The 7,785-nt window shown below is 45.6% G+C and overlaps 1 pseudogene; it reads left to right on the forward strand.

Moving 5' to 3' along the window:
* The first annotated feature begins 5,041 nt into the window (after window positions 1-5,041).
* On the forward strand, window positions 5,042-7,552 carry LOC126084166 (putative serpin A13; annotated as a pseudogene).
* The last annotated feature ends 233 nt before the right edge of the window (window positions 7,553-7,785 follow it).

Genomic DNA, 7,785 nt, shown 5'->3' on the forward strand with positions numbered 1-7,785 from the left:
AAGGGGCCTCACCCACACTTAGACTCTACAAGCATTATGAGATTCTGGATTTTGAGATGAGGGCCTAGTCGAATGATTTTGAGGTCCAGGGGAGGAGAAATACATATCTTGCATGAAGGCGTGATGTGAAGTGTCCCAACAGAGGGCAGATTGTGGCAGATTCTAGTCACGATCATAACTGTGTCTTTCATCCCATATGCTCTTCTTACAACCTGACCTTGCAACGCCCCCATCGAGAGATGGAGTCTATGTCTCCTCCCCTTCAGCCTGGGTGGATCTTTGAGGCTGATCCAAACAATAAGGCATGCAAAAGTGATGCCATTTGGCCTCCAAAGCCAGATTATAGGAGGTGACACAGGCTTTAGCTGGCTATCGCTCTCAGAATTTGCGCCTTGGGACCCATGAGATGAAACATAAAAAGTCCACTTGCTCTGGTGCTGCCATGCAGGATACACTACATGGAGAGACCGTGTAGAGACAGAGATGCCTTCAGAGCTCTGCTGTTCCAGCTCCTGGACGTTTGAGTCTTTCCTGCCTGTAGTCAGCTTCCATGACTAAGCACAGGGAGAAGGAAACCAAATACAGCCCAGGGATCTCACTGAGTTAAAGCGACAGATGAAAGAATTAAGGTAGGTCAACTTTGGACATGTTGTCAGGAGAGATCAGTCCCTGGAGAAGGACATCATGCTTGGTGAAGTACAGGGTCAATGAAAAAGAGGAAGACACTCAACGAGATGGATCGACACAGTGGCTGCAACAATGGGCTCAAGCATAACAAAGATTGTGGGCATGGCGCGGGACCGGGCAGTGTTTCATTCTGTTGTACATTGGGTCACTATGAGTCAGAACCGACTCGACGGTACCTAACAACAACAACAAGGTGGTTGGAATTAAATAGATAAATCTATCTCAAACAACAATATTAATATTGTACAAGATGGAATTTAAGGTTAAAGCTCCAAGCAAGATAGAGAGATACTTTTAATGATAAAGACACAAATTTTGCCAAAGATACAATAGCAATAAAATTGCTTGTGCCAAATAACATAGAGCTAAAATATCAAAAGAAAAAAAAAAAATAGAAATGTAAGAACTTGATTAAAATGTAATTATAATGGGAGTCATCAATACACGTTATTAGGAATTAGATGTATCTAGAAGTTAAAAATAGAAGAATCTATAAAGGAATTTGATAATACAATCAACTAATTTGATTTAGGATACATATGCATACCTAAAAAAAAAATACATACCTATTTGAGGTAAATACTTTTTATGTACATAGAACTCTGCCACAAGAAAACTTTGGCAACTTTATGCAAAGTGCTTACAGGCCATATTCTCTAAACCTCAACCAAGGATATTTAAAAATAAATTGTGAAAAGATTATCAAAAGTCTTAGATATTTCGGAATTACAAACATTCTCCTGCCAGCTATGATGGAATAACAGTGATCGGATAAACCCTCCGGCAAGCAACTAGAAAACTAGACAAACCGTGAAATGATGGATTAAGACATTGGATAACAGGCATCAGCAGCAGAACTGTCCTATCTGACAGACGAGAAACAAGACAAGTGTTCTTGACCATTACCCAGCTTACTACCTGGAGGCAGTTTCCAAGCCTTAACTCAGGAAGAGGAAAACTGAGAAGAACCAGGCCATTTTATTGAGCTGAAGAGACAGAATATAGGGAGGTCAAGGTAGTTAGAATTTGTGGGGCGGGTTATCAGAGAGAAAGATACTCTACAGAAGTGATCCACTGAGTTCTTTAAGTGAGTACTGATCTGTGCTTGCCTGAGAGAGACCTACCTGAGGCTAAGTAAAGAACCACCTAAAGAGTAGAAGGATTAGGTATGGTTCATATTGTCTGCAGCCAGAGGGGAAAGACCAGGACGTGCGGTAGAGTCATCAGAATCAAAAGCAGGACTAAATTAGTTCTAGACCAAAGGCTACTCTTAATCTGCCTTAACAAATCTTAAAAATAAGCCAAAAATAAAAGTCCAACATTGTTTAGAGGAATACAACACCCAACAATGTGAAACTCATAAATTAGCAAGCATGTGAGAAAGTAGGAAACATAACCCATAACTAAAAGGAAAAATAGTCCATAGAAACTGACCCAGAAATGACAAAGATGATGAAACTAGCAGACAAGGACCTTAAAATAACTATACTGACTACGCTCTATATGTTCAAGAAGATAGAGGAAAAATAGTCAAGAGAAACCAAGTGGGATCATAATCACAAGTGTAGGGGTTAGGATTTACAACACGTATTTTGGTGGGACTCAAGTCAATCAATAACATGCTGCATCCAGAAAGTGTGTTATGATCGGTTTGGGGAGGGGCCTAGGCATCAGAATTTCCCCCAAAGTTCCCCCCAGCAATTCTAATGGGCTGCCAGATTTGAGAATAGCTGCTCCCAAACCAACTTCCTGGCCCATGAAATAAAGGAGACAAAAGTTAAGTGACGCCCTATGAATACAATCAGCAAAATCCAGATTCTAGAAAATTCTAGAAGGCATACAACCCAGTTCCTTCAACAAATGATTTTCAAGAAAAATAAAAAAGGATGGGGCAGTGATGGGGAGGTGAGGAGGAACCAGTAGATTAAAAGAGACTTCGAGATTCATCAACTAAATGCTGTGTGTGGACCTTGTTCGGATCCTGATTCCAACAAACCAATTGTGAAAAAAACATTCAGAAAGCAGATAGGGGAATGTGAGTAATAGTGCGGTATTTGATGATATCAAGGAATTACCCTTATTGGTAAAGGTGTGATATGTCTTTGTGGTTATGATTTTCTTCAAAATTCTTATGGATAAAATAAAATGATGTCTAGGATTTACATCAAAATAACCCAAAAAAGTGGGGAGCGGATTGTGGGGCATAGAAAAAATGATACCGGCCTCATAGATAATAACCGAAGCTGCCAATGGGTATGTGGGGTTCATTATGCCATTCTCTCTATTTTTGTGTATATTTGAAACTTTCCTTAATAAAAAGTGTAAACAAACAGATCAAAATCCCTGAAGGCAGGATTGTGCCTTGTTCCCAGTACTTAAGCTCAGCATGCAGTAAGCACTCAACAGTGAATCCATGAATAAACGAATGAGTGAATAAACACGGATAGTCCCAACTTACAGTGGGGTTCCATAGCGACCCCTACTCCTTCGTAAGTCGGTCCTGACGTAAGTTGAATACCTCATTTTGTTTTTAGTTTTCATTATTATTTCCTTTTATCATCGGTCTCTTTATAAATCCAACTTTTATTTGTCTTTGGGGGTTGGAAACATTACATCTGAGAATGATGCCATCAGCAAATAATGGGCTGCAACGTTGTATAAAGTACATATTCACAATAAGGTATAGGAAAAAATGGACGGTTGTAAGGGCGAGTTCCTTTTGTCATAACTCGAATATGTCATACGTCAACGATTGCCTGCACAATGAAGCTCACCAGAGGCCCCTGCTGGGTGTCCTCTAAGTGAATCTCAACAGAAAACAGTTGGAAGTGCAGAGAAGTTCCAAGAAGCCATTGTGCAGGTGTTTGCGTCAAGGCAGTGGAGAAGTAGAGTGAAAAAAAATAACAATAAACAAAATTGGGAGCCGATGAACTCTGCTCAACACTCATTAACTCGGAAACCCTGCCCTCTGCCCTCTGTCCACAGACCAACGTTGTGTCATCCCTGCCACCCAGCCAGCTCAGTAAGGACAAGGTAATTGACTTGCAAATGTTTTCCAAACACCCTTTCTGTTGAGTACATATTAACTTTTCTATTTGAGCTGCAACAGTGTGGAAAGTTCTGTTGACTTTCCAGAAGAAGGAGTCACCCCAATTTTTAGAGACACTACAGCCAAAAATGAATGAGCAATAACGACATTTTAAAAATTCCTAGCCCAAGCTCCTGGGAGGTAAGAACTACGACCTGGGCGTCTCTGTATTCCTGGGATGAGCACAGTGGCCAGCCACAGTGGCTATCCATGGACGTGTGCTCGGTGAAAGAATGAACCAGGAGAGGGTGGAGGGTGGCTCCAGTTTGCTCAGCTCTTTATTACTTCTAAAGAACATCCGTATTCTTCACTAGGCTTAATCTTCACGGCAGCCCCAGGCAGAGGGAGGGCAGGGGAGGAAACTGAGGCTCAGGTCCCAGGCCAGGCAGCAAGTAGGAGGTGGAATGGAAACTCATCCCCAGGCAATGACCCCAATTGATTCCCGAGCTCCACAGAGCTCTTTCTTCTCCCGTGCATTTCCACATGAACTAACTGAGGGGCGGGTTGTTGTCCTCATGGTTGGTTTGAGGGTGGACATTGAGCCAAAACAGCTTCAGGGCAATGTGTGTTAATCCTTGGATCCAGTCTGTCCCAATCTTCCCTGCAAGGAGCAACCTCTGTATCATGAGCTGGCCCTGTGTCTTAGTCACCTAGCGCTGCTATAACAGAAATACCACAAGTGGATGGTGTTAACAAAGAGAAATTTATTTCTTTACAGTAAATAGACTAAAAGTCCAAATTCAGGGCATCAGTTCCAGGGGAAGTCTTTCTCTCTCTGTCAGCCATCTCATCAATCTTCCCCCAGACTAGGAGCTTCTCCACGCAGGGACCCTGGGTCCAAAGGACGCACTCTGCTCCCAGCACAGCTTTCCTGGTGGTATGAGGTCCCCCACTCTGTTCGCTTCCCTTTCCTTTTGTCTCTTGAGAGATAAAAGGTGGCACAGGCTACACCCCAGGGAAACTCCCTTTACATTGGATCATGGATATGACCTTAGCAAGGGTGTTAAAATCCCACCCTAATCCTCTTTAACATAAAATTACAATCACAAAAGGGAGGACAACCACACAATACTGGGAATCATGGCCTAACCAAGTTGATGCATATTTTGGGGGGATACAATTCAATCTATGACACCCTGCCTCCTTGGCCTCTGCTAAAACCACCCTGTCCTCACTCTCTCCTGATCCATCCTTCACTGTTCCCAGCCTCTATTTTCTTATCTGGTAGATGGGATATAAAAACAGTGCCCACCTTGGAGGGTTGTGATAAGGATGAAAAGGGGACAGGCCCATGAAGTATTTTGCACAGTGCCTGGCGCTAAGCAGACACTAAGCTCTATGGACATCATTCATTATTATTACTGTTGTCATTGTTATTGTCGTCCTCCACCCGTCACTGCTTTTAGAATGAGAACCCCGGAGGATGGAGGGCCCTTGGTGGTACCACTGGTCACTGTGCTCATGGCTTCAGCTCAGTGTCTAGCTCTTGTTGACCCAGAAGATTTTGTTCTTGTCAACCCTGACCCCCAGGATAGCCCTTCCAGACCTGCCCTAACACAAGATTTCAGTGAGCAACATTGACTTTGCCTTCAGCCTCTAGAGATGGTTGACTTTGGAAGCCCCTGGGGAGAACATTCTCTTCCCCCCAGCCAGCATCTCCTCTGCCTTGGCCTTGATCTCCCTCAGGGCCCTCACTGCCAGCAGGACCCAACTCCTGAAGGGCTTGGGGTTCAACCTCACCATGGTGCCTGAGGCCGAGATCCAGGAGGGCTTCCAGGATCTGCTGTTCAGGCTCCACACACAGGGCCCAAGGCTGCTCCTGACCATGGGCCAGGATCAGTTTGGAGGCCAGAAACCCGGGGCCATCGGGACCCCCCGGGGGCCCCAAAACTCATGGAGGACCATGTAGACAAGCAGACTGAAGGGAAGCTCAGGGCCTGGATGAAGGACTTCGGGAACGAAACTGCAGCAGTCCTGGTGAATCACACGCTCCTCAGAGGCAAGGGGGTGTGTGTGTAATTGGAATATTCTTCCTGGAAATCCAGGCCCCCACCCACCTCCAGCCCTGCTCCTCACAGCGTCCAGTGAGCCTCTCCTGCTGACTCAGGTATAGGAGACCCTTAGGAAGTGTCTGTACACTGAATCCTTGATGGCTTTGCTTGATTACCTCCAGCAATGGGAAACTCATCACCTCTCCTTTTTAAAAGCTACTTGTTGAGTTTATCTTTGAAGAAGAACTTTTCAAACACTAATGTGTGTAAGAACTCCCTGGGAAGCTTGTTTAAAATGGACATATTCCATGTCTACCCGAAGAGTTTCTTCTTTTTTTTTTTTTTAACCAAGAGATTCCATTCAGTGGGTAGGTAAGTATGGAACTCAAGACCCTGCATTTGAAGAAGCTCTGTTCCCTTCCCTGGCTACAGAAGGACCCTGACCCTCACTCTGAGAACCTGTAAGCAGCCACGGCATTTCCTTCCCCTGGCAGGCCTGGGGCATGGATCAGAGCAAGAAGAATTTGAGACCGGGAGGTCTTTATTTTTTTCAAAATAGCTAGCAAGGGTGTGTGTCCCAGCCACTATTAATGCCTTCCTTAGTGGTTATAACTTCAGTGGCCTACATAAAGACTGCGCAGTGGCCATTTGGGGTGGGCTTTCTGACTCCATTACTCCCATTGAGGACTCAGCAGGTGGACCAAGGCCTCATATTGTACAATGCTTTGGGGGGTCTCAAGGTGCATTTGAACTCATGGCCTCATGCAACCCTCTCATCTGGATAAAGCAGAGAAGGCCGAGATCAATGTTCCCATTTTACAGATGAGAAAACAGACTTTTAAAACAGAAGGAAAGTCATTTGCCTGAGCCAGGAAAGCGTTATTTAAATATATGTCTATGAATATTTGCGGTGTGTTATATGTGTGTCCACACACACACAAAAACACATTTATTCTAACTATGGAGTCCATATCAGCCAGCCAGCACCATGCATATTTAATATTTGTTTAATTCTCGTCACAACCCAGCAAGGTAGTTGTTATTATGTCCACTTGACAGGTGAGAAAACTGAGGCATGACAAGGTAGGTAACTTGCCCTGAGTCTCAAGGCCAGGCAGAGATTAGCCTTCAAATCCACATCTACCTTTAGAGGTGTATATACCTCAATGTTTTGTTTTGTTTTTCTCTTAAAAAGTAGCCATCTGTCCAGTGGACTCCTGACGTCAGCGTCTCTCTGCCCCTTAGCCTTGTGGGCTCAGCCCTTCGACCCGTGTGCCACCAGCCCGAGGGATTTCTTTGTGGATGAGCACAGGGTTGTAGGAGTCCCTGTGACGAAGCAGAAGGCCCGCCGCTGCTTCTTCTATGACCCCTAGCTGCAGTGCACGGTGCTGCAGATGGACCAGGCCAGCAATGCCATCACCTTCTTCCTCTTCCCCAAGCAGGGTGTGCTGCAGCAGCTGGAAGACGCCCTGCAGTCCGAAGTGCTCATCAAGTGGGACAGTTTGCTCAGGGCAAGGTAGCTCCTCGCAGGGCCCAGGGGAGATGGCAGTTCCCAAAAGCGATCCCACCTCCTCCCTCAGCTGCCGCCCAGTGTGTCCCACAGCACCGTCACCCCCAGGGAACTATCACCCCTCTAGGGCACTTTCCCCCATGGAATTGTTCCCCTCAAGTGCTATCACCCTGGGGTCACTGTCACCCCCCAAGGACTTTCAGCTCCCAGGGGACTGTCACCCTCCAGGCACTGTCACCTAACAAGGCTGTCACCCCCCAGAGCACTGTCCCTGCCTCCCTGAAGGTGTCAGGATAGGGCTTGGGAGGGAGCGCTGGCTGGGGAGCCTGGAGGCCGGCTCTGGTCCCAGCCTGCTGCCTGCGTGGGTGACAACTTGGGCAAGAACCACCCTCTCGAGGCCTCGGGCTTTGCAGCTGTGGAAGGGAGGTTATACTCGTGGTGACATGTGAAGCCTATGAGGGTGAACTGTAATTCTCATTTTATAAAAGAGATGGTAGAATGACATACCC

Source organism: Elephas maximus, chromosome 10, assembly GCF_024166365.1.
Source record: "Elephas maximus indicus isolate mEleMax1 chromosome 10, mEleMax1 primary haplotype, whole genome shotgun sequence".
Classification (NCBI taxonomy): Eukaryota; Metazoa; Chordata; class Mammalia; order Proboscidea; family Elephantidae; genus Elephas; species Elephas maximus.